Source organism: Pollicipes pollicipes, unplaced genomic scaffold, assembly GCF_011947565.3.
Source record: "Pollicipes pollicipes isolate AB1234 unplaced genomic scaffold, Ppol_2.1 Scaffold_4105;HRSCAF=4833_pilon_pilon_pilon, whole genome shotgun sequence".
Lineage (NCBI taxonomy): Eukaryota > Metazoa > Arthropoda > Thecostraca > Pollicipedomorpha > Pollicipedidae > Pollicipes > Pollicipes pollicipes.
The window spans coordinates 5818-31445 of record NW_023596434.1 but is presented as its reverse complement, the minus strand read 5'-3'; the positions used below and the strand labels follow the sequence as shown (position 1 = coordinate 31445).

General features: G+C 63.6%; 1 pseudogene; it reads left to right on the top strand.

Moving 5' to 3' along the window:
* The window catches only part of LOC119094830 (E3 ubiquitin-protein ligase UBR5-like), a 28722-nt pseudogene extending 4941 nt beyond the window's left edge, over nucleotides 1-23781 (top strand).
* Nucleotides 23782-25628: the final 1847 nt, after the last annotated feature.

Below are 25628 nucleotides of genomic sequence, written 5' to 3'. Positions count from 1 at the left end.
ACAACCCTTGGCACCTATCGCTGCTCGGTATATAATCATTCAACGCGGCGGACCATTGGCTTCATGTGTGCATAACTACGTTTCCCTATCTAATCAAATGTACATCGATGTTGGTCTGCCCTTAAACATATCGATGTTGGTCTGCCCTTTGGCGTATGTGCCGAATCGCGTCAATTAACATTCAATTCTCTTAGTGTCTGCGACGTGGCTGCCCGCTCTGACCGTACCTAATCGTCGTCCGACACTGCAATCCTTGCTGGGGGCGGAGGAGGTTATGGTGAATGCTGCGGTGTGCCAGCGGTGGTGAAGGCTGTGCTCTTGGAAACGACGCAAACTCGCAAGGCTTTCATGAATTGAGAGGGGTGATCGTAAGGCATGGAAATCATAGGCCACACAATATCGTGGTCAGGTATGCTCGGGTGTACCAAGGCGCCTGCAAGATACCGGCAGTACACAACATCTGTCAACTCCCAAGCACTTGCACTAGCAGTTCACTGGTATTGTCATAGCTGCTAAACCAATGTCTGTCTGGCAACGTCTGTCTGGCAACGTCTATCCGGCTGACGACGGTGGTGCGTTTGAACACCCACCATAATACACGTGCGCGATTCGGTCCTCTATCCAGTTCATTGTCCGTCACATTCATCACCCAATACACAAAAATATCGATATGAAATTGACATATGAACAGACATGGACATCAAACAACAACAATTAAATTACCCCACAGGTGTGCCGTCCTAAGCTCTCAAAAGTCTCAGCCTATTCCACTACCGCGACCTTTAAAAACATGCCTCGTCATGGAGCCCACGTGCGGATTTCTCACAGATGAGATGTTTTTTCCATTAGTTGTTGACTTAACGAACATTGCAATATATATAGTGGTTTAATTGGTCAGCGCTGTGCCGCATGGCGTCACTCGTCGGCGTGAGGGGGCCAATTCGGCCACGGTATCCCTCCAGTGCATAATATTCTAACCAAAAGTTGAAGATTTGCCAGGAGTTGGCACCGTTTTCCCCAACTTTTGGACGTCGTGAACGCTGGATGTTGTGACTGGATGTCGCGAGTTTGGATGCTGTGAGCGAGGCTGTTTGACTTTCCCCTGTCCAAAAAGATGGAAGATTTTGGACGTTATGCACGCTGGACGTCCTGACCATTGGACGTTATGTGTTGTGCATGTGCATCTCTTGGAAGCGTTTTGTGATTATCGCCTTTGAGCATATTTGACGCTACCACCCCCACTTCCGTTCGCTGATAATGTTGTTGTTTTGTAGCGTCCGTGTAAAATTATGGTCAAGTGTCATAAAGTCTGTTCAGCCATAAACGCTATACTAGCGGTTGTCTCTAATTGAGGTGCTGGGGTCAGATACGCATGTCACGTCGTGTCCACTTGGTTGTCGTGACGGCGGACTGCGGCCCGTGATCGGTGTCGTGACCCGCGCCTCACCGGTGACGGGGCGTGTCGACGATGGCAGGCTACGCGAGCTGGCCGAGCTCATCAAACCGGTACGGCCAGCGGTCCGCCGGCGCCGCTGGGGCCAGCTGCGCGGGGCCGTGCGCCAGGGCGGCCGTCGGGCCGGGCCACGTGGCGCTGCTGCTGGAGGACGGCCCGCGTCTGCCGGCTCGCCTTCTCCGTCATCACGGAACGGCTCGACCTCAGCAAACAGGACGCCGGCTTCAAGGCGCTCTTCAAGGTCAGAAGCCGACCGCGGCCACCGTCTCTCGGGCGCCGTTGGCACGCGGGCCGCCGACAGTCGGCACCCACTGACGGCCGGGCATCAGCCATGCACAGCCTGGACGCGCATTTGATGCGCAGGGGCCAGTCACATGCACACTATATCGCCGCTGTGTCACGTTTGGTTATGATAGCAGCTATCTGTCGGATTGTCCGACATATGAGAGCAAGCGGCAGTCGTTAGCCCCATCTGGGGGCGTGGGTCGGACAATTAACCACCTCTTGGAGCCAAATAAAATTATTGCTGGCTGTCATTTCAAACTCATGTGTTGTGTGTTATCGCTGTGCTTAAAACGTGTGATGTGGTAATGCTTGCTTCTGAGTGAACGGCGTCTTGCCTCAGTGTGGATGGCATCCCGACCGCGCCCCCGCTGTCATCACTGCTGTGTTCTTGTCTCGCTGTGCCGGCCCTGCGGCGACGCCGGCCTGACGGTGTTCTGGTGTGCTGACCGCCGCACCCCCGCCAGGTGTCGTCGGCGCCATCCGGCGGCGGTGCGGGAGCGGCGGCAGCCGGAGGGGCCGGCGGCGGTGGTGCGGGCGGCGGCGGCGGCGGAGGTGGGTGGCGGCGGGTGGCGGCGGCGGAGGCGGCGGCGGCAAGCAGACCCCAGCGCGCCCGCGGCCGTATCCTGCGCACCAGCTCCTCCAGCGGCGCCCGAGGTCGGGTAACGAGCGCGGCTCCGTCTCCCGACATGCGCACGCGAGCAGGCCAGCGTGCTGCGCCCACTTTGTCAGTGAACACGGCAGCACTTGGCGACTCTTGTTTGCAGTGGGTTGTATGCGTGACACGGAATACGTGCGACCAGGCGCGCGCACTAAGAGAGATGCCTGAGAGCCGATGGCTGCTGCCGGAAGGCCGCCAGCCTGAGTGCGGGATGGCGTGCTGTGCGCTGGCGGCGCCGCCCCCCCCCCCCCCCCCCGCCGGCGCCGACGCGCAGCTGACCCGACGGCCGTGTCCGCGCCAGGTCGCGGCACGGGCGTCATCAGTGTGGCCGGCGCGCGGCCCGTGGTGCCCGCCTCCTACGTGCCCGAGGACCTGGTGGCGCAGGCGCAGATGGTGCTGCAGGGCAAGTCGCGCAACCTCATCATCCGCGAGCTGCAGGTGAGGCGGTGGGCGGCGGTTTCGGTGTGCATGCCATGAGGCTTCTTCAGAAATATGTTTGTATGGAATTTGCGAAATTGCGTCATATTTCGGTTTCTTAGGTGATATGCGTGACAAGCCCCGACTTCCCCCCCCCCCCACGCACGCGCTGCGTGAATTTGTGGAGCCTGAGAAGTGATCTACTATAAGTTCACACACGCACGGTATGATTTTGTGAAGCCAGACTACATCCGAAGGATCGTGAACATCGTTAAATACCCTATGTTGCAGAGGACCAATTTGGACGTCAATTTGGCGGTCAACAACCTGCTCTCCTCCGCGACGACGACGAGGGCGATGACGGCGAGGAGGGTCAGGTCAGTGGCGGCGCTGTGCGGGCCGCCCGCCCCAGCAGAGGCAGTACACCCCGGCATCTTGCTGTTTTGCTGGGATGTTGCTGAGTGACAGTCATTGCATGCTGATTTGCGAAGGGGCGGTAGTATGATTGCTGTTCCCACAAATGGGAAGCCGCTCAGCGATAACCATGCGGTATGCTTTTATGATTATTTAGGCCTTAAGTGATTGCCATTGACTGAGCGATTAATGGAAATTGAGACAGATGCTTGTATGGCCAGATACTGGAAGGTTTCGGTTTAACGTGCCAATGGTTCTATGTTACGTCAAAAGTTGAGTGGATGTCAGTTAATTTAAAAGCTCATCTAGCCTCTGATATCCCTCATATCTGCCAAACGTAATCGAATACATTCTGAGCATTTTGAACGCCTTCATCTAATGAGATCGACAGAACGCACGACAGATCTTGCACCTCTTGCCCCAAACGAGTGGCGAGTGGCTCTGTGCGCCGGTCAGGCTCCCCGAACCGCGCGCCCCGCCGTCAGGACTCGTACGTGCCCGACGACCTGATGTCGCTGCTGGACGCCGGCATCAACGCCGACCACCCGTCCGTCATCATCGACGCCGACACCATGTTCAGCGAGGACATGTTCGGCTACAGCACGAGCGTGCGCCGGTCGGGCGCCTCGCGCGGCGCGGCGCGCGGCGACCGTGACGAGCGCGACACCGTGTTCCCGTACCGGGAGCGGCGCGCCGGCACCACCGCGCCGCCCAACCCGTCGCGCCGCTGGATGATCGAGAACGCGCTGCGCGACACGCTGATGGAGAAGGACCCGGACGGTGAGCAGGAGGGGGAGAGGGGGGGGGGGTATGTCGACCCGGCTCCCCTTCCTGGAGCTTCTCCAGGTGTCGCAGGAGTGGTGTGTGTTGGATGAGCCGATGCTGAGACTCTGGTGCTTACTACCGTCCAAAGGTTCGTTTCTGGCCATTGTGCGTTTTGTGCCATCTGATTCGTCTTCTCATGCTGAATTCGGATATTTAAACCAGTAGCTCAAGTTTTCACAAACTTTTAGCTCAAAGAAAGGGTTGCAAGATGGGTGAAAATTTCAACGGATGGTTTAGATAATAGCATTCAGCACGAGTAGACGAATTAGATGACATAGAGCGTACAGAAAGGCCAAAAATCAACATATGGGGTTTTACCCTTGGACGGCAGCTTTGACTGTCGCTTTGTTCCTTGCCGGGAGTCGTGCCTCGTCGCACGCTATGGCACGTGACTGGTGTGTCACGTGCCGTTGGTCTTGTCACGTGACTGATGTGTCCGATCGTGGACCGCTCCGACTGCGCCGCGTGGCCGGCCGGCCGGCGAAGAGCCCGTGAGTCCGCGCACGAATCCCTGCCCGCCTTGCTCTGACGCTCACGTCGCTCTTCCACAGGCAAGAAGAAGGAAGCGAGCCAGCCGAGCCCACTGTGGCTGTCGGACGAGCTGGAGTTTCTGCCGGCGTCTGTCAAGTTCGCGCACATCGCCGCACTGCACTCGGAGCTGGCCGCCGTCAGCGCGACCGGCCAGCTCTACCAGTGGAAGTGGAACGACATGGAGGCGTACCGGCACCCGAGGTACGGCCGTCGCGCCGCTGCGTCACCGCCCCGGGCCAAACAGCTGAGGAAGGCTACTATGCGGTTACGGTCGTCTGTCAAGGACAAATGATATCCGTACGTGTTGGTGCATGTATTGATTAAAGGCTACAGGTTGCTGGGCAAGAGGAGCACGGATCCGCTCACTCAGAGTGTCGCTGTGGTGCGTCGGCCAGTGTCCCCTCTGACTGATCCGCCTCTGGCCGGCCGGCAGAACCCGGACATCCGCCACCCGAAGGTGTCCTGCCTGGGCCTGCTGAGCGAGGTCATCACGCACATATCGGCGTCGACGGTGCGCGCTTCGGTGGCCACCGAGTCGGGCCGCGTGGCCACCTGGGTCGACGAGACGATCGGTACGTGACGGCCGAGGCGGGGGCCTCCGCGCCGGTGGTGCGGTAGCCGCGGCCGTCAGGATCCGGCTCAGCGATGGGAGGTGGCGGATCTGCGAGCCGGCGTGCGTTGCGAGGTGCAGGGGCAGTCGGAACGCGCGGGCCCAACCGGCAACGGTGGTGTGACTGTGTGGGTGCCGACGGCGACCACTCGGCGCGTCACGACATGCGTCGGCTTCCAGCGGGATGCGGGGCGCGTTGAACGAGGCTCTGTGGTGTGATGTCCGTGACCGGTGCCGCCCTGCCGCAGCGACGGCGGCCACCAAGCTGGAGCACCCGGCGCACGCCTTCTCCGAGCTGGTGGTGGACCGCGTGCGCCAGCTGCAGACCTGCTCGCTCTACACCTGCGTCCAGCTCGAGTCGGGCACCATGTACTGGTGGTGAGTGGTCACGGCCGACCGGTGCGCCGGCCGCGCCGCTCGGGCACCTGCGAGGAGTCCTTCAGCCAGGCGAGCTCGTCACCAGGTGGCGCACTCGCGTTTGTCGCAGACGCCTCCGGCGTTCAGACGCTGGTCGGTATGGGTGAGAGGAACGCGCATGACGAGAATGTTGAACAGCGCACACAAAGTGGCGTTGGTTGGAATTTGGCGGCCGTGAAGGTGACGCTGCCGTTCGTGCGACAGGGGCGTGCTGCCGTTCGGTCAGCGGCGTCGGCTCTGGGAGAAGTACCGGCTCAAGTGTAAGCGGCAGCGGCCGTCTGCCACGGCCGGCGACGTCCAGGTCGGCGCCACCGTCTGCATGCGCAACGCGCCGTTCTACCACGCCGGCGCCGTCGGTACGCACAGCGCCCCCGCTCCGGCCGGCGGCGGCTTGCGGGGGTGCGAGGGATCGTGAGAGAGGTGGTGCTTGTGCAAGCATTTTATGTGTGAGGCATTACGATAAGACCAGTCGCTAACATGGTGTGAAGATATAGGCAATTGCCATGAGAATGGGAGCCGTTCAGGTGCACGTTTGCCAGCTGCCCTGTCAGCTGTGTGCTGCCGCTGCACATGCGGTCTCTCGAAACTGACTCGTTCCCGAGGGCTGGCTGCCCTTTCAGCTGGCAGCTCTTTGTCTCACACGGAAGCGAAATGATGGGAACGCGGCGACTGCGAGCCGTTCACGCGTATGGCGCCGCGCCGGGGATCCCGTGCTGGTGCCGCTGTGACCCGCTCCTCTCCGGCAGGCTACACCACACTGGGCGGCGGGCCGCGCGTCGGCCAGCTGCTGCAGGCCGCCTGGAACCTGACGGACGTGTGCCGCTTCAAGATCCTGCTGCCGCCCGCCGAGCCCAAGAAGGTGTGTGGTACGGACGCCACTCCGCTGGCGGGCCGGTGGTGGAGGCTGCCGCGCCGCGCGTCGCGGGTTCGGCGTCTGCTCCTGGTGTACCGGAGGACGTGGTGTCGTCAGGGTCTCAAAGACAGGGTCACTCGAAGAGGATTGGAGCTCAGTAGGCATCCCCGCTGTGTACACGTTGATGCGGCCTGCCCCATAGCCTCTCCAATATCTAGCGACAGCCGCCGGGGGCTGTCAGCCGAGGGCTCGCTTCCTCTCGCTGTCGGAACTTCGGGCCAGTCTCGGTCAGCGCCTACCGCGGCCGTCTGGTCCGGCTGGCGCCCGATCTGACGCGGCGTGTCTCCTCCGCCGCAGCCGGCGCTGCGCGAGGGTCAGCTGAAGACCAAGGAGGCGGCCGACCGCAACGACATGCCGCCGCCGCCCAGCCCGGCCAGCTCCACCTGCTCGGACGCCAGCGGCTCGGCCTCCACCGGACCCGTGCCCAGTCAGTCTGACGTCTGCCGCCTTCTCTGTCTGTCCGCCTGCCTGTCTGTCGATGTTGTGTGTCTGTCTGCTGTGGTTGCCCACGTTCTGCAGGCATCTCTGTCGCTGGTCGGCTTCACCGCCGTGTGGCTCGGTGTTCGCCTGCGTGTCAGCGGCGAGAAACAGACGAGCCTTCTCAGTGATTGTGCGGCAAGTTCACGCTCCCGCCGTGACAGTGCGCTGCTCGCTGCGTGTCCGAACGATGGCTGGGGGTGTCGCCCGCGTGCGTGACGGGCCGCCGCTCCGTCTCCGCTCGTCGGCCGGCCGCCCTGACCGGCTGTGTGCCCGCCGCCGACAGAGCGGGGCGCGGCGTTCGGCGCCCAAGAGCAGCGCCGAGCGCAAGGACGAGGAGGAGTGGTGCTTGGCCGACGTCATCTTCATCGAGGAGAGCAAAAACATCCCTTACGGTGCGTCCAGCGCCGCCCAGGGGAGGGGGGGGGGGGCGGTCCATGCGCCGCCGTACAGTTCAGGGGTTGTGTGCTGGGCTTGGACGGTCTGTACAGAATGTGGAGTAATGTGTCACGTAAGCGGGGTTGCTGTCCCACTACCCACATAGTCACTAGAACCAGACGCCAGAGGAAGGTGGTTTTCAGCCCGTCGCCGTAAACTGTCGGGCTGTGCCCCCTGAATCTTAAATGCTGTCAGCCAGTCTAAAACCATACATCCCCCAACCACTAATGCGCGTCCAAGACACCCCAACACACCGAACACCTCAGCGGCCCGTTCTCTCGCTGTCGGCGTCAGCGCTGTGCCTGTTGTGACCCTCGCGCGCCGGCGTCGCAGGCAAGGTGCTGAAGATCGACGGCCCGTACGCCGTGGTGTACTTCTGCCAGGGCCGCGAGGCGCCGGCCACCGACGACCCGCTGGTCATGCTGAACGAGTCGCGACTCTGCAGGAAGGACGAGCTCATGGTGAGGCTGCGGCGGGGCGGGCGCCAAGCCGGTGTGCTGGCGCATGCCGGCCGGGAGTGAGGTGTGGGAGGGTCGAGGGGATGCCCCCGGGCTTTCAGCCGCCATCGGCCGGTGTCGAGACTGGCGGACACAGTGGCGTGACGGGGCCCAGGTGGCCCCGGTCGCCCTCGAAGCCGAAGTTAACGCTGGGGCCGGATGGAGCCGATGGCTCCGGGAGTGTTGCCGCCGGCTCACCGGAATGACGTACCGCCTCGGCCGCTGCTGACGCGCCACCGCCGTCCATCGCCAGGTCATCAAGCCCGGCTCGCCGCCGCGCGTGCCTGAGTGCTTCCAGAAGCTGCCGAAAAAGATCGCGCTGCCCAGCTCGCTCCAGGTGCTGACGTACGCCGTCGACGGCAAAGGTGAGCGCGTGCTGCTGGCCAAGCCTCCCCGCTTCGCGACGGCGTCCCGCTGGTCTGAGCTTCACCGCAGGGACTCGTGCGCCAGGGTGGGGGGACGAGGCGACTGAACCTCGCGGCTGTCCCACACCCACGTACGCCGTGGCGGGCGTACAGACACAGACGTTTGTTTTCTGTTTCACTTGACCTCCGCATTCGTACGTCTTCGCATGCCACGGGTCCTGCCCAGGCGCGGGCCGCCTCCGTTGTCGGTGACGGTGGCCAGTCGGCTGCGCTGTTGCCGTGGACCGAGCTGCGCTCCGTCTGTGCGTGGGCTGGCCTTCCCTCACCGTGTCCGGACCCGTCCAGGTCTGCACTGTATCGTGGCGAGCGGCGGCAGGCTCAGCTACAACGTCTACAGCCTGGTCAGCAGCAAGCCGGACTCGGAGTGCGTGCTGCCGACCGAGGCGGACATCTTCTGCGGCCGCCAGCCGGCCGCCATCTCGCTCCGCACCACCGGCGAGGTGGGTGCGGGGTGCAGGGGGGGGGACGAGGTCACGGCCCCTGGCCGACGGACGGCAGCGGCGGCGCTGAAGCGTGGGGCTGGGAGCAGCCCTGTTGGGGTTAAGCCTGGTCAGCCGAAGCGGTGCAGGTGGTGGGCTCGACGCATGGCGAGCCATGGTGATGGGTAGTCAGGACGGAACAATTAGGACACGACTTCTTGCTATGACCAAAGGCTTTCGTCTTTTTGTATAGGATCTGTGGTCACAGCTTGGAAAGCGCTATCGATTACCCAGGCTTCTTTGGAACGCGACAGCAGTAATCAGGCGTCTCTGTCTGTGGCGGGCCATGCGGTGACTGCACTGTGCGTGTGGGTAACCGGGCGATGAACGTTGCAGGCGGACCAGGTGACGCTGCTGCTGGACGGCAACTCGACCGTGTACCCGCTGAACAAGACATGCACCGAGAACTCGATCCGCGACCCGCTGACCTTCGACCTGATGCCGCTCAGGTCAGCCCCCGCCTCTCCTCCGGGAGCGGGGCGTGCCGAGGCCGCTGCCGGCGCCGGCCGGCTGAGGGAGATTGACGCTTGGTGAAGGAGTGGCGCGCCGTATTCTGGTATATCGCGCGGGGGTTCATTGTTCGGTGTGTGCCGAGTGCTCGGAATTTCGGAGGGAAGGGGGAGGGAACGTTAATTGATCGCCCGTTTCTGATGGAGGTGGTGCAACTGTGTGGCGGGATTTAGCGGATAAAATCCCCGACGGGGGGGGGGGGGGGGTCTTTAGGGCAAGTCATCAAGCTGCGATCTCCTGGCGACCGCATCCGTCCACTGTCCGTCCGCCTGTCGGCGCCGGTCGCCTCTGACCGGACCGCCGCGGCGCCCTCCGGCAGATGCCTGGCGCTTGGCAGCCACCACCTGCCGTTCGTGGCGCCGCACCAGAAGACGACCGTGGCGCTGGCCGTGCTCGTGGTGGACGCGCAGATCCTGATGCCGAAGATCCTCCGCTGCGACCTGGACGCCGTCACCCAGCTGCTTCACACGCTCACGCAGGACATCAGTGAGTTCGAGTGACGGCGGCCGGCCGGAGCGCACTGGCAGGCATGGCTGGTGCGCGACGCGGCTTCGCACCGTCGCCTTGGTCGGGGGAAAGGTGTTGGACTCGGAAGCCAGTGGCGTCAGCTTGGCGCGAGTCCTGGGGCGTGCGCGGCGTGGTTTAGCCGGACCAGCGTGGGAATGTCAGCTAGAGACTGGCCAGGGAGGGGCGATTTGGAACGGCGCGGCCATGCCCCCACCGCTGTACACCGAGAGAGATATGTATGTCGCTCCGTCAGGCTAAAGATACCGGAGGCTAACTTATACCATGAGCTGGAACGGCGGAATATGCGTGGAGGGCTCGGGATGCTAGCAAGTTCCACGTGGGACGTAATTCGGTCCAAGGCCACCCGTGTGTACCGTTCGGGATACATTTCTATTAAAAAGTATCATTTGTCGCTCGGAGAAAATCCAGCCCGCATGTTCTCTACGGATGTGCGCGTACTCTCATCGCACGCCATCGGGCGTGGTGTGTGTCCGGCGGCAGCGGTGCGCGTCTGAGGGCTGCCCCAGACCTGATCCGGGCCGGCGCCGCCCGCCGCTCGAGCCGTCGTGTCCGGCCCACGAGCTGACGCAGGCCGGCCCGCTCCGGCAGAGTCGCCCGTCACGCAGGCCACCATCCAGCAGCTGATCTCGGAGCGCTGCGACGGCAACCGCAACATCATCCACGCCTGCGTCTCCATGTGCTTCCCCACCACCAACAAGGAGGGCGCGCAGGGTGAGTGAGCCCGGCCGGTCGGCGCGAACGGTGTCCACGTGCTCTCGGGACGGCGGCGTGCTCCTGTTCTAAGATGGGATGTTCAGTTGTGTTGTGTCCGTTTTTCGTGTGCAAGTTTCGAGTTCTTATTTGTGCCAACGATGTGACTTCAGCCGGTGAACAACTGTTATGAAAGCTTCTCATAGCAGATGGCTAACTTTTGATTTGCAAGCTGAACTCGCGCGCTTTTGGCATCTCGTGCCAACACCATATGAGGATGTAATGCGAGTATGTTTTATCCTCCCCCCCCCCCCCCCACATGCTCGTCATTTGTCTTTTGTCTTGTGACGTGGGACGAAAACATGCTTGAAGCTTTTAGCAGTGGATATGTTTGACATGTGCTATGAACGTATACGGGAATAACGTGACGCGTAGCCGTGCTGGGGCGCAAAATGGAAAGATATGTGTGTTGTTGCGGTTACATAATATCCAACCTCGGTCGCTCGTGCCATTGGGTGGCCTAACTTGTGTGTGTGTGTGCGATGACACATGCCATCCAAGTCGACCTGTGCACAGTTGCTGGAGTCCCTGGTCGCGCTCCCGGCAGCACCTGACGTTGTCACGCATCCCTCCTCAGACGGCTCGTCCGGCAGCGGCGGCGGCGGCGGTGGTGGCGGAGGCGGCGGCGCAGGCGTCGGCGGAGGCGTTGGCGCCGGCGCGGCCGCCGCCAGCTCCAGCGTCATGAGCTACGAGCCGACGTTCGAGTCGTACTCGGCCAGCCGCAGCCAGACCATTCGCGACTTCATCCGCCGCTCGTCCAACATCGTCAGGAGCATCAGTGAGTCGCCGGCCGGCGCTGGCCGCTGGCTCAGGCCACCAGCCCGAGCTTGGCGGCGAGCCGGCGCCGCAGCCGCTCCGACGCTGATGGCCGACAGCATCGCGCGGCCGGCTGCTGCCGGGGCAGATGTCGGTATCAGTTCGGCTGCATAACTTTGGGCAGTGTCCGTACTTCATGGAGGAGCCCATTCCGAACGTGTGTGCTTCAAAATGGCCGTTTTGTCGCTTTTCAGAGCTCGTTCTGTTTCCTTGCTCCTGGTCGTGCTGCATGCAGCTGTATGAACGAGAAAGAGAATGTATCTGTTTGATCCAAATTCCAGCAGCCGGATGGCGACCCCAGTTTAAGGAACAGTATGTTGCCAGTAGCGGTGTATCCACGTATGGTAGTCGTTCTAGATGCATGACTGTCGAACAAGAGATGATAGCAGTCCAGTGAGTAGACGAGTGGGGAAGGTGTAGTGTTTTATGCTGTAGTGATGATGGGATGCTGTGGGAGGAATGCTCTATTGCATGCATGTTGTGACGTGGACCCGGCACCCCATGATGAGAAGAAAAACCACAGCAGGCATGTCGACAGCAGGTACCCCCGTATGTTACAAGTGCGCAGGTAGCGATGTGGACGGTGTGGTATCCGCCGGGCGCGGTGTAACGTCCGCAGCATCCGTCCGTGGCGGCACGGCAGCAAAATCAGCTGTCTGGCTGAGTCGTGACGGTGGCCGCTGCTGCAGTCGCTAGGGGCCGTCGCGAGGCCGTGTAGCACCATACAAACAGGCACCGCGCCGGCAGCTCAGCACGCGGTGGGGGGTGGGAGCGCGCGTGCGGACACTGCGCCTCAGCACCCCGGGGTGGGCGGTGACCGCGCCCGGCGCCATGTCCGTGTGCCGGGCGCTGACGGCGGCTGTGGCGGCAGGCGCCGTGTCGGGCCAGGGCGGCCTGCTGGTGGCGACCGGTGGCGCCGAGCAGCACGACCCGGCCGGACTCGAGCGCGAGGAGGTCTACAGCGACGAGTTCCCGCAGCTGGGGCGCGCCGTCACGGCCGCTGACATGCCCTGGCCGCCGGAGCCCATCGACCCGCACAGCGGCGATGACGAGCCGGCCGGCGGCGGCGGCGGCGGCGGTGGCGGCGGCGGCAGCGGCGGGGGCGGCGGCGCCGGCGCCTCCACCTCCAGGCAGATCGGTCAGTGCGGCCGGTCGGCAGCCGGCACCGGCGATGTTAGCTTAGAGAGGCACGGTGGCTGTACGGCGGTGTTGTGTAGAGCTGACGGGTACACAGACGGCGGGCTGCATGATCTAGAAACCCGCGCGCTATGGAAACGCATGGTCCATGATTGTACCGCGAGATGCCGGAAAGGTCACGACCATGTATTGGTCATGATCAAGTATTGATTGGCCGGCCGCTGACATGCACTGGCCGTCATGATCAAGCATTGATCATGACCAAGACATGATCAAGTATTGGTAAATGACACTGGTGGCGAGGAACCTTCTGCAGTCCTACTTCCGACCGTTACAATCCGAATAGTGTGGTGCTGAGGCGACACGGCCGCCGTGGCGCTGCCGTCTGACCCCCGCGCGTCCGCCAGGCCCCAGCATGCCGACCATCCTGACGGACCCGGGCGAGCGCAAGGCGAGCGCGCACAAGGCGCTGTGGCGCCTGTGCGAGAGCGCGGTGCTGGCGCCCTACCTGCGTCAGCTGCTGTGCGGCCGCGACGTGCAGGGCTACACGCCGTTCATGCAGGCGGTGTGCGGCCGCGCCTACCGCGCCGCCATCCAGCTGCTCGACACCGCCCAGCGCATCGCCAAGGTGAGCCGGCCGACGGGCCCCGCAGTCGGCGCGGGCACACCCGCCCGCGCAGCCGTGGGTTGGTGTTCAGGGTCGAATGAGACCCAACTTCGTTCGACTTTGTGTGACGAAGCAGAGCTTGTTGCCCGCAGGCTGGACTCACCGCCGAGGTACAGTTTCAGCTTAGTTGACGGCCTGCTGTCGTGCCCGTTTATCAGAACTGCAAAGGACACCTTTCGCGTCCCGTAGTATTGTTTTCCCTGCTAGGGCCGACTCTTATCTCAGGTCGGTACGCTGGTCGAACAAGCCATGCGTACTGTGAAGCTGGGACGAACCGCCCGTTGGGTTGCAAAACCACTCCATGAAACAATCGTTTGTGTTGCCGTCCACGACTGCAGCAGCTTTCCGCGTTGAAGTGCGAGCGCTTTTATTTGGAAAATCCACCTGTTTTATGTTTGGCGACCTTGTAACGTAGCTAAGCTCATGACAGCGGGTCTGGCCCGCGCTGCTGGCCCGAGCCTCTCAGCAGCCCCTGATCCTTCCACGCCACTGCTGCCGGCAGGAGCACTCGAGCGACGCTGAGGGTTACCAGCACGTACTGCAGTCGATGATATACCCGGCCGGTAGCTCCGCCGACGACAACCCTCTGTACGTGCTCTGCTGCAACGACACATGCAGCTTCACCTGGACGGGCGCCGAGCACGTGCACCAGGTGAGAGCCGGAGTCAGGAGAAGGCCGGCGGCGGGCGGAGAGGCGCTACCCCCGTCGGAGGCGGCGCCGGGGCCGGCCGGACGCCTCGTCAGTCGGCACCACGACGATGGTGTTGTGCCATGTCCTAGCGTGACACCGCGACGTCATGTAAATGTGTGGTGCTGTTTTGGGGCGCTGTGATTGGCGGCGGAAAAGAAGCTAGCTTGGTTGTGGAACGGTGATGAACAGCGTAGGCTTGTGTTAATGAGATGGTAGTGGTTTCAGAGTGTGCACCACGCGGACCTTACCCGATGGTCGAAACGCTGCTGCATGCGATACATTACAGGTCAACGGTAGATACGACATAATCGCCACGTTCGCCGATTAAATCACAAACGCTTGTCCTGCTCCATTCGAATTAAACTGATGCTCACATGTGGTTCTGTTAAACACGATCACGCCCCGGGTCTTCCTCCGGTGCTGCGGAGGGGGCTGCGCCCGGCGGCCGAGCCGAGCTCGTTGCGCGTGGCGTGCCGCCGGTGCCCTGACTCTCGGTGCCGCTGCAGGATATCTTCGAGTGCCGCACCTGTGGTCTGGTGGGCTCGCTCTGCTGCTGCACCGAGTGCGCCCGCATCTGCCACAAAGGGCACGACTACAGGGTGAGTGCGTCGGGGAACAACACAACAGCGCAGCACGACCAATCAGCTGGCGGCGGGGACCGACGGTTCTCGCCTTATTGGGGGGTACAGCTCGGTGCTGCTGAAACATGGACAGTCAACGGACGGCCGCTGCTTGTATGTTGTGTTTATACGCGGGCTGTTGTAAATTACGGAGCTTTATCATCGGGTGTGTGCAACCAGTTGCAGTAATGTTTTTCGACTCACGTGGTGAAGTGCGCGTTGCTGATACAGTACTTGTGTGGCTTGTCCGTCATCGCTCAGTCCGCTCGGAAACTAAACGCACGCTGCGTCTTGGCAGACCAGCGCGACGCGCTGGGCAGTGGCGGGACCTTTTGGCCACAAACGGCCAGTCGTTCATACCAATCGAATATAATGTGTTTGCTGCTTGTAGCTGGCATGCATTTTTTGTTGCATCGAAACACGAGGGCGCTGGCGTCGATCAGCCCGTTCTGGGCCTGGGCCGGCTGCGCCGGGCGCCGCGACTCCGCCCCAGCGCGGCTGGTATGACCGACGCAGCGCCGCGCACTGCGGACGCCACCGGCTGACGTACTCCCCCCCCCCCCTCCCTCCCCCCCCCCCCCCCGCCTGCGCCCGTGTCCAGGTTAAGAACACGTCACCGTCGGCGTACTGCGACTGCTGGGAGAAGTGCAAGTGCAAGACGCTGATCAGCGGAGACCAGGGGCCGCGCTGTGAGCTGCTCTGTCGCCTGGTGGACGAGACCGACCTGTCCAGCCACACCAACGCCCGGTACGTCAGCTGACCTGACCTGCCCCCCCCCCCCCCCCCTCACCAGTCCCGTCGCTCCGCATGCGCTTGGTAACTCGCCACGGCATCCGTACGGTACCGGACCATTATTCGTTCGTTAATGTATTTGTTCTTCTCATTTATTCACGTTGCATTCATTAATTCGAACCATTCAATTTTATTCATTCTTTTTCGTTCATTTACGTATCACTCGTGCACTTGATCTATTCCTTTTTCGTTTTTTTTTCTTCATGCATTTTTGTTTCATATGTTGGAGTGGCGCAATAACGACGCTGATAGCGGTTGCCGCCAGATTCATAGCAACCCTAGTCATTGTCAGGTGGTATTCCACATCGGTATTACGGGTTGCCAGACGGGTTATTCGTGTTTTTCCTCGATTGTTGCACTGTTAAGCATGTTGTGGCACATGGCTGGTGCCACGTTCCGTAGGTCTGGAGGCTATGTGCCTTGATTACTGGAGGTGTTAAGTAAAACGTGCTGTCGTTGCCATTGTAACTTCCTGCTGCTTGTTGTGGCCGTCAGACGGTGCTCGTCGCATTGTGCTGTCCTCGCGTGAGTCGTGCTGGCCACCGTGACCTGACCGTCTCCCGGTGCGGCCGACAGAGGGGAGAACATCCTGCTGTTCCTGGTGCAGACGGTGGGCCGCCAGACCCAGGAGCAGAAGGTGTACCGGCCGCGGCCGCGCGCCGCCTCCTCCGTCCGCAAAACGGCCGAGCTCGGTATGCTGGTCGGGCCGCCTGACGCCGGCCTCAGCTCGGGGAGCGCACCGGTACTGGGGGGTGGGAGGCGGAGCCGTCTGGCAGCGCGAGCCGCTGAGCTCCGGCGGCGCTCCGGGCTCGGTGGCCCCGCTGCTGTCCGCCGCGCTCCGCCGCCGTGATCTCACCCCTATGCGCAGTTAAATGACAGTATATCATTTGCTTCACGGGGCGACCGAAATAGCCGCTCGTTTGTCGCGGCGGCTGCCTGTCGGCTGCCAACTGCAGACTCGTATCGTGTCACCGCCGTCGCGTGAGATCGCGACGGGCGGCTGGCTCGGACGCGGGCGGTTGACGTGTGCCCGCCGCCGCTGCAGACCTGGAGAGGCCCGACCCACGACCTGGAGCCGCCGCGGTTCGCCGGCGCGCGCTCGGCACCCTGCTCAAGGACTGGCCGGCCGCCAGCGCCATGATCAACACAGGTCCGTACGCCGTGTGGGGCCGCCGCCGGCCTCGCCGCACCGGTGGTCGGCCTGTGGGCCTCGTTTGTCGCGTGGTGCGGGGCGACCGAGGGGTTGTATTCGTGCTGCGTCGCAGGCCGGCCTCGCTGGACCGTGCTCGTCACAGCGCCTCGCTCGCAGTCTCGGTGAGACCCTGACGCGGTCTCCGGGCACGTTGGCCGCCCAGCGGCCGTGATGGTCGACGCCGGCCGAGCGCCGCTGACGTGTGGTGCCGGCCGTGTGGCAGGTAGCAGCAGCGCAGCCAGCACGGCGGCCGCCGGTCAGCTGGGGCAGACGGGCACCACGCTGCTCGACAAGTTCGTCCACTGCCTGCTCGTGAAGTGCTCCGTGGAGGTACGTTGGAGCGGCGCCGGCGCGAGCAGACCGGACTCTCCGGTCACAGTCGCCCCGGCTGGCACTGACGAACGTCTCGCGGTCATTCGCTCACTGATTAATGTTCACTGTTCTCAATGTACAACTTACAGCTGCTCTGTCGCAACTACCCCTTGTTGGTCCTTCCACTACCACTTGATGAATATGATTTGTCCGAACCAACGAAATAGCCGGTTAACGTCCCGTTTCCCTAACAGCAAGTGGTTGACAAAGCCACTCTGGAAGTGCCAGCACAAAAATTCGATGCTTTGCTTATGGATATATCGGTAGATCCGTGCATTCATGTGATGTCCTTTATTCTGCGCATGCCGAATTAAAAGCAACATCTGAACGAATTGCACACTCCGGTACAAGTACGTAAAAGCCCAATCAACACAAAAGGAGAACGATAAAAAGCTGAGCATTAAGCTGGCAAAACGTACCAGTAGAAAAAACCGGCCTCACATCCTGCCTCGTGCTCGCCGTCGTGTGCCTACCTGGAGCAGCGACCTGGCTGCTGAGCCCCGCACCCCGCCCTGACCCGGCGCTGTCCTGTGTCGCGTCAGATGCTGAACGTGCTGCTGACGACGCTGATCCGCGAGATGCGCAGCCAGCCGGAGGTGGCGACGGCCGTGGCGCGTCGCTTCGTCCGCTCCGTCGCCAGGATCTTCGTCATCCTCAGCGTGGAGACGCCCCCCAGCGGCGTCAAGAAGAAGAGGTGGGTGCTGGGACCTGAAGCCCACTGTTCATGTCGGCTGCTAAATTGCTAGTGTTTTGCGTTGCACATGATGGGTTGTCATGTGCTCTGCTGCCTTCCGTCATTATCCCGCTATCTGCTCGTCGATCAGTGAACCAGGCTGCTGCTTTCTTATGTCGTCATGGGGTCTTCGGTACTTTTTTCCATTTGCCTTATGTAATCGCATTGCAAACGATCGGCTGCCTGGGCCCGCCCGGCTGTGTGGTTGTGCCGACTGACGAGTTGCCGCTGTCGCTGACGGGCGTCCCTTTGGCCGGCAGCTCTGGCACCAGTACGATCCAGCGATGTCGGCTGGTGTTCCACAGTCTGCTGACGCCGGCTGTCGAGGAGCTCTGCCAGACGGCCATCAGTTTTGATCGCGCCTGTGCGCATGGGCGTGGCGCGGCCGACGGCGCCCTTCCAGCTGGCGCAGAGCGGGCAGGAGGCGCTGCACGGCTCCGAGGAGCTGTTCGCCGTAGACCCGATCGTGGCCAGCGCGCCGGCCGGCGGCGCGGCAGCGGCGGCGGCGCGCGCGCGCAGCCCGCCGCGGCGCTGCCGCCGCGCGCCGCCGCCGGCCCGCCGCCCACCGGCGCCGGCTCGGCCGCGGCCGGCGCCGCCGCCGCCGCCGCCGCCGCCATGTACCAGCTCTCGCGCGAGGAGCAGGAGGAGCATGACGGTCAGTAGCGGTCGGCGGCCCGCGGTTTTTTAGAGGAGAGGCGACCGTAGACAAGAACTGTGGGTGCTGGAACGTCCACTGTTTGGATGTTTTTTTTAAAAATTGAAATGCATGCTGTGTTCCGTAGCAGAATTGGCAGATGGTACCTAAAGTTTGGTACCCGAGCGTACTTTTGTGCTCAATTTTCATGGTAGGCAAATGCTGTATGTTAGCTGCTGCCAATACCAGCTAATTGGCTGAGAATACTGATCTGCCGAACGCCGTCCGTCGTTGGCATTGCGCATGATCACCGATTGTTAATCTCATTGGCCACGAGTATGTTGCTGGTCACCTGATGCTCGTCCATGGCACGCACCCGCGCGGTGACCGTTGCTAGTCGTCGGTCGTCGGCGACGGCGCGTGACCGGACCTGTCCGTGCCCGGCAGGCGGCGGCTCGGAGCTGGAGGAGGCGGCCGACCGGGCGGACCGCGAGGAAGGCGGCGGCGAGTCGGACATGGAGCTGGACCTGCTGGCCGAGACCGAGTCGGACTCGGACGACAACCAGTCGGCGCAGGACAACGTGTCGGGCGGCCAGCAGAGCGTGCAGACGCGCGCCACTGCTGGCTCGGACGCCGCCCTGGCCAGCATCGGCCTCTTCAGCGACGACCCGCAGCGGCTCACCCTCCGAGGCTGAGGACGAGGAGGAGGACTCGGAGCAGGGCGAGACGGACGACCAGGAGACGGAGCTGTTCAGCGAGGACCAGCTGGAGCGGCGCGCGGCGGCCGGCGCGGGCGCCGCCGGCGCCGGAACCGCCAGCACGCGCGCCAACCTGACGCCGCAGAGCATGCAGTGGGCCATCCGGTCGCGCTCGCAGGAGGCGAGTTCGCGCGTGACGGGCGGCGGCAGCAGCCTGGTGTACATCGACCCGAGCGCCAGCCGCCGCTTCACCACCAGCGCCGTGCCGTCGTCGGTGCAGACGAGCGTGCCCGAGCCGGTCACCATGGCGACGACGGCCTCGTGCCTGGCGCGCGCCTTCGCGCTGGTCGTGCGCCAAGATAGCCGACCTGTTGAGCACGGCGCGCGAGCGCGGCCAGCCGGACGGCCTGCTGCCGCTGGGCGCGCTGAGCGCGCTGGGCGCCGACCTGCTGGCCGCCGACTGGCCGCGGCTGCAGCTCTACCTGGACCAGCACCTCCAGCCCACCTGGAGCTGGCTGCTGGCTGTCATGGACTCGACGGAGGCGCAGCTGCGTTTCGGCCAGTCGCTGTCTCGCGCCGACCCGACGGCGCCGGCCGCGCCGGCCGCCGGCGGGCCGGGCCCGGCGCGGAAGGAGCGCGGGCCGCGCCGGCGTCACGTTCGCTGACCCACCAGACGCGCGCCGCGACTTCCTCACCTACTGCCTGTCGCTGATGCGCTCGCACAACGGCGAGCACGCCGAGGCGCTGCCCGTCATCGACATCGCCCGCCCTGCGCCACGTGCGTATGTATTCGACGCGCTGATCTACTACATGCGCTCGGGCTCGGAGGCCAAGGTGGGGCCCGAGTCGGCGGCCCGACGACTGCCTCGACCTGGAGCCGGCCCGACGAGACCGAGAACGACGACAACTCGGAGTCAGACGTGACCAACAACAACCCGGCGCCGATGGAGACGGACTCGGTGACGGACGACGACTCGCAGCTGTCTGCGGCTTCGGCGCCGGACAGCCGCGTGCGCCGCCACCCCTTCTTCCAGCGCTCGGACTCGACGCTGTTCGTAGGCGCGCCGCAGCCGGACCCGTTCGCCGGCTCACTGTCCGAGTGTGCTGCGCTGGCCGAGCGGCCGCACCTGCTGCAGCCGACGGCGCGCCGCGAGGACCTGTTCGGCATCCCGCCGGCGGCGCCGAGTTGCCGGCCCGCCCCGGCCGCGCCCACCCGCTGCAGGGCGTGCCCACGCACCTGGGGCTGGCCTCGCCGTCAGGCGAGCTGGCCGCTGGCGGTGCCAGCTTCAGGCCAAGCGCCGGCGCCGGCGGCGCGCGCACCGCCTTCTCGCCGCGCGCGCGCGCCGAGCCAGAGCTGCTCAACGAGGGCCTGGGCCACGTGGACCGGCTGCTGGAGGCGGGCCCGGCGGCGCTGCAGCCGCCGGCCGACGGCGACCAGCCGCAGAACCTGTCGACGCGGCCGGCCGAGGAGGGCGCGCCTCCGCAGCGGGCGCCCATCATCGTATCGCCCAAGAAACCGGCCGACGGCGAGCGGGCAACCGGTCAAGAGCGTCATCGTGCGCGTCGGCGCCATGATGGTGCACATCGACAAGGAGAGCGGCGCGGCGGCGGACGGCGCGCGGCCCGGCCCGTCCGGCCAGGCGGCGCCGGCGGAGACGGGCGGCGTCCGGCGCACCGGCCGCCGACGCCGGCGTCTCGCAGGACATGCTGCTCGGCCGCTGGCACCTGCTGCTCGATCTGTTCGCGGCGCGTGTTTATCGATGACGTGGGCCTCGAGCAGGGCTCGGTCATCTCGGAGCTGGGTGGCTTCCCCGTTAAGGAATCCAAGTTCCGGCGCGAGATGGAGAAGTTGCGCACCTCGCAGCAGCGCGACATCGTCTTCAACAAGATGGAGCGCGAGCGCGCCCAGCTCATCACGCAGACGTTCAAGGAGCTGAACACGCAGTACAGCAACAACAGCCGGCGCAAGCACGGCTCGCACCCGCCGCTGGCCTTCAGCCCGCGTCAAGGTCACCTTCAAGGACGAGCCGGGCGAGGGGACGGGCGTGGCGCGCAGCTTCTACACGGCCATCGCCGAGGCGCTGCTGCAGCCCAAGCCGCTGCCGAACCTGGAGAGCTGCCAGATCGTGCAGCTCGGCAAGACGTACGCCTTCTCGTCGTACCACCACAAGTACAAGAGCAGCCGCGAGTCATCGCAGCAGCGACTGGCGCGCGGCCGCGAGGGCCGGCGCACGCCTCTCGTGCGACGCGCGTCCCTTCACGCCCGGCCAGCTGAGCGACGCGCGCTCCAACGATCACCTGTCGCCGCACCTGCAGCAGCTGGGCGCGCGTCTGTACCCGCGCGTGCGCGCGCTGCGCCCGCACCAGGCGCAGAAGGTGACCGGCATGCTGCTGGACCTGTCGCCGGCGCAGCTGCTGCTGCTGCTGGCGTCGGAGGAGGACGCTGCGCCAGCGCGTCGAGGAGGCGGTCGACATCCTGCACAGCCACAGCCGCGAGGCGGCCGCGTCGAGTCGCTGCTCGGCGACAAGGCGCGCCCGAAGGCGGCGGCGCGCCAGGCGAGCGAGGAGGAGGCGACCGAGGAGCGCGACGCCTCGCCGCTGTTCTACTGCCCGGGCAAGCGCGGCTTTTTACGCGCCCTGGCTCGGCCGCGCCACGCCCGAGCGCATCAACGCCTTCCGCAACGTGGGCCGCATCATGGGCCTGTGCCTGCTGCAGAACGAGCTGAGTCCGATCTCGATGTGCCGTCATGTGTACAAATACCTGCTGGGCCGGCCGGTGCGCTTCCACGACCTGGCCTTCTTCGACCCGGCCATCTACGAGTCGCTTCCGGCAGCTGGTGGTCGACGCCGAGACCAAGGGCGACAAGGATGGACTCTTCTCGGCACTTGATCTCCACGTTCAGGTCGGCAGACGGGCGGCTTAGTGGCTGTTGATGGTTGGGGACGGGTAGGCTGGCATCTAACCGTCGAATTCGTCAACCTGTGTGCGACTTTAATTCAGTTACAGCATAGTGCAATCACGTCAAAGGCCGAATATTGACAGACTGAAATGCTGGTGCAGCATAGCTGAGCAGGTGATGCGAATGATTCTCAATGCGTTTGGTTGTGTCCACTGAAGTAAGATTCTCAGAATGCATATCAGATTCCTGATGTTCGCCTTAAATGGAGCGGGTGCAGACTCTTGACTGTTCACGTAAACTCGGTCGCATGTCACCACCTGTGCCGTCGCCGCGTCGCTGCCGGCGTGGCCGTCGCCTTACCGAGCCCTGCTGACGGGCCCCGCAGCATTGACCTGTGTCCGGAGGAGGGCGGCTGCACGGTGGACCTGGTGCACCGCGGCGCCGAGATCGAGGTCACCTCGCAGAACGTCTACGACTACGTGCGCCGCTACGCCTTGCAGCGTATGGTCAAGTGCCAGCAGAAGGCGCTGGAGGTGAGGTGGCGCCGCCGGCCGCCGGGACCGTGCGCCGCGCCTCGGCGGTTGGGCGCAGCGCCACTCGTGTATGGTGTGTGGGATGCGTCGTGGCTGGCGCTGAAAACTGACGGCAGCTGACAGAGAAGTGTGCCCTTAAGGCTAGCGGTGTCCGGTGGCCATAGATCTCACGTGTTTGGGCACTCTTGGCCCTGGTTTGGGGATGGCTGCCTGGGCACCGCGTTGCCCTCTCCGTCGTCGATTTTGTTTTTTTTCTGCCCGGCTTGGCGGAACTCCGTTGGGCCCGTGTCATCTACTCTCGCGCTGACTGCCCGGCGTCGGTGCGGCACCCGAGCGGGGCTGACCGGTGGCTGGCTGACGCCCGCAGGCGCTGCGCTCGGGCCTGCTGGATGTGCTGCCGCAGTCGGTGCTGGACCCGCTGACGGCCGAGGACCTCCGCCTGCTTGTCAACGGCGTCGAGGACATCTCGGTGCCGACGCTCATCCTCCTACACCAGCTTCAACGACGAGAGCGGCGAGGCCGGCGAGCGGCTGGTGCGCTTCAAGCGCTGGCTGTGGCAGATTGTCGAGAAGATGACCAAGCCCGAGAAGCAGGACCTGGTGCGTACCAAACTTCCGCTTTGGCACGCGGGCGCCGGTGCATGGCGAACACTTGGTTCCCAATGGGCGGGGAGGGCCCATGGTGACTTTGACGGTTGTCTCAAATCGAGCAAGGGGCGGGGTCAGCAGACTGGCGTGTAACGAGGGGTGGTAGCATGCTCCATCCACTTGACGCAGAATGGACTGAAGCAGTTTCGTCCGAGGCGGGGTGGTCCGTTGTTACAGCGCCTGCTTTATTGATACGGATCTTGCCATCCAAGTCTGCTTGTGTCGATCACTCGCACCTAACTTTATAGCACCCTCTCGCTCCATTTGACGGCGCAGGATGACTGCCGCACGTTCTCACTCCCCTGCTCGAACGCACTCTTGGCTGTTCCGGCCCTGTGTGGTGCCGCCTATCTGCTCGCATGCACCACTGGCCGCGCCGGCGTCTGACCCGGCCCCCCGGCGCCTCAGGTGTACTTCTGGACGGGCTCGCCGGCGCTGCCTGCCAGCGAGGACGGCTTCCAGCCCATGCCGTCTGTGACGATCCGACCGGCCGACGACCACCACCTGCCGACGGCCAACACCTGCATCTCGCGCCTCTATGTGCCGCTCTACTCCAGCAAGCTGATCCTGCGCTCCAAGCTGCTGCTCGCCATCAAGACCAAGAACTTTGGCTTCGTGTGAGCGCGCGCCATGCGGCGGCCGCGCGTCGGCCGCCGCCGCGCGCCGTCATTCCGACGTGCTCCGCTCTGTGTTGTCTCGTGCGCGTTGGTGTGTGTTCTGTGACCTCTGTGCGCGGCCGGCCGTGACCGGCGCCGCCGTCGGCGCGCGGCGCGCCCGCCCGCCCCGCCGTGCCCTCTGCGGTGGATGTTACTCGCGGTCGCGGTGTCACTCGTGTCTCAGTGCCCTAAGGAGCCTCGCCCCGGGCGAGCGAAATCGACGGCGGCAAACAATAGGACACTTTTCCGGTTATTATTTGTTTCACAACCTTCATATTAAAAACGGGGAGCTGGACAGGCTACGTGAAACGGGTTCTACGGCGGAGGCGACGTGGAGGGCGCGAGGCCCGGTCGCGGGGCGCCGAAGGGACCACGGCAGGCGACGGGGGACGGGGTCCGACACGACACGTCGGCCCGCTGACTAGCACTGGTCTTACGACTAAGGCACGCTAGTCTGTACACGGGCGGGGCGCCGCCCCCGCCGACACACTTGATTCGCTGATCCAGAGGTACTCTGTTCGCACGGTGAGGCGCGCCTAGCACGGGGCGTTTGTAGCGAGATCCCCAGGACCTGACGCGGCACACTGACGTCGCGGCGGCCACGCCCGCCTGGCGGCCGCCCGCTGCGCCCGACCACTGCTGGGCCCGCGCGGCGCGAGCCTACTTGCTGACGTGCCGGTTGACGGCCGGGCGGGCGGCGTGCGCGGCGCGCTCGCTGCCGGCGCGGGAGGCGCGCGGCAGGGTGGCGCCGGCCGGCGCGCGCTGTTCAGCCGCTCCAAGTCGCGGAGCAGTCGCACCGACGCCTCCTCAGCCGGCGACCGTTTGGCCTCGTCGGAGCTGAGACTGGTGGAGCTGGCCACCGGCGATGCGGCGTCGTCGCACGTCACCTGGAGGCCACGGCAGGGGAGAGGGCGCCGTCAGCTAGCAGGGCTCACCTGGGCCGGCGCGCTGTCAGACAGCTGACGGCGCGCCGGTCGGCCACCGTATAGGCTGACCCGCAAGACAATGCACAGCAGCTTGTCAGTCGGCCGCAATTCATCAGTTATGGCTGAAAAGATGATGGGGGAGGCACGTGACGCAGACTCAACACCTCCCGGCGCTAAATTGCGCATCATCTTACATCGAGTCGCTGCCGCGCGCCGCATGCTGACGCCAATGGGCAGATATCGGTAACTGAACCCGTCTGCCAGCCTCGCCGGGAATCCCTTTTGCATGAGCACTCGGCGAGTCGGGCGGTGCCGGAAGGGGCCTCAAGGATGCTGACGTGATGGTCGAGGCTGCGCAGTGACGTCAGCGACTCGAGAAAATAAACAGGATTTGGCATCCCCCAGATAATTAATGAAAAAAGAAGACGAAGCATTGGGGAAATTGGACGGTTCCTAATGTTCAAATATTTGACGGGTGTGTCAACAGCTGCCGTTAGCGGGCCCCATCGTTCAAGCCGGGCCTGTGGGCTTGCCAAAACATTGAAGTGGCTGTCCGTAACATACATTTCGCTTCTAATGGTGTTTGAAGCAATGTACATCCTGCATACATGATACCGGACTGATTCGGCAGTAACACGCCTTCAGTTGCAGTCTGGGGGTCTTGGTGGTTGAAACGGTTTACATTCTACATACCACAATATTGAATTGCTACGGCAGCATAACGGCCTTAACCTGCGGTTAAGAGCGGGGGGGGGGGGGGGTCTTCTTCATCGACTGGCTGGACGGACCTGAAGCTGGTTCACAGCGCAAGTGCGAACCCAACGGTGTCATGCTAACGCAACCGAATCGTCCACACACACCAATAATCCCCCCCCCCCCAAAAAGGGTTATGACTAGCATTCCAAATCAGCCGAGCTTTCAGGGCAGCTCCATCTCTGCCCGGGGAGTCGCTGAGCCACCTCGACCGTGCCGCGGCCGGTCCAAGCG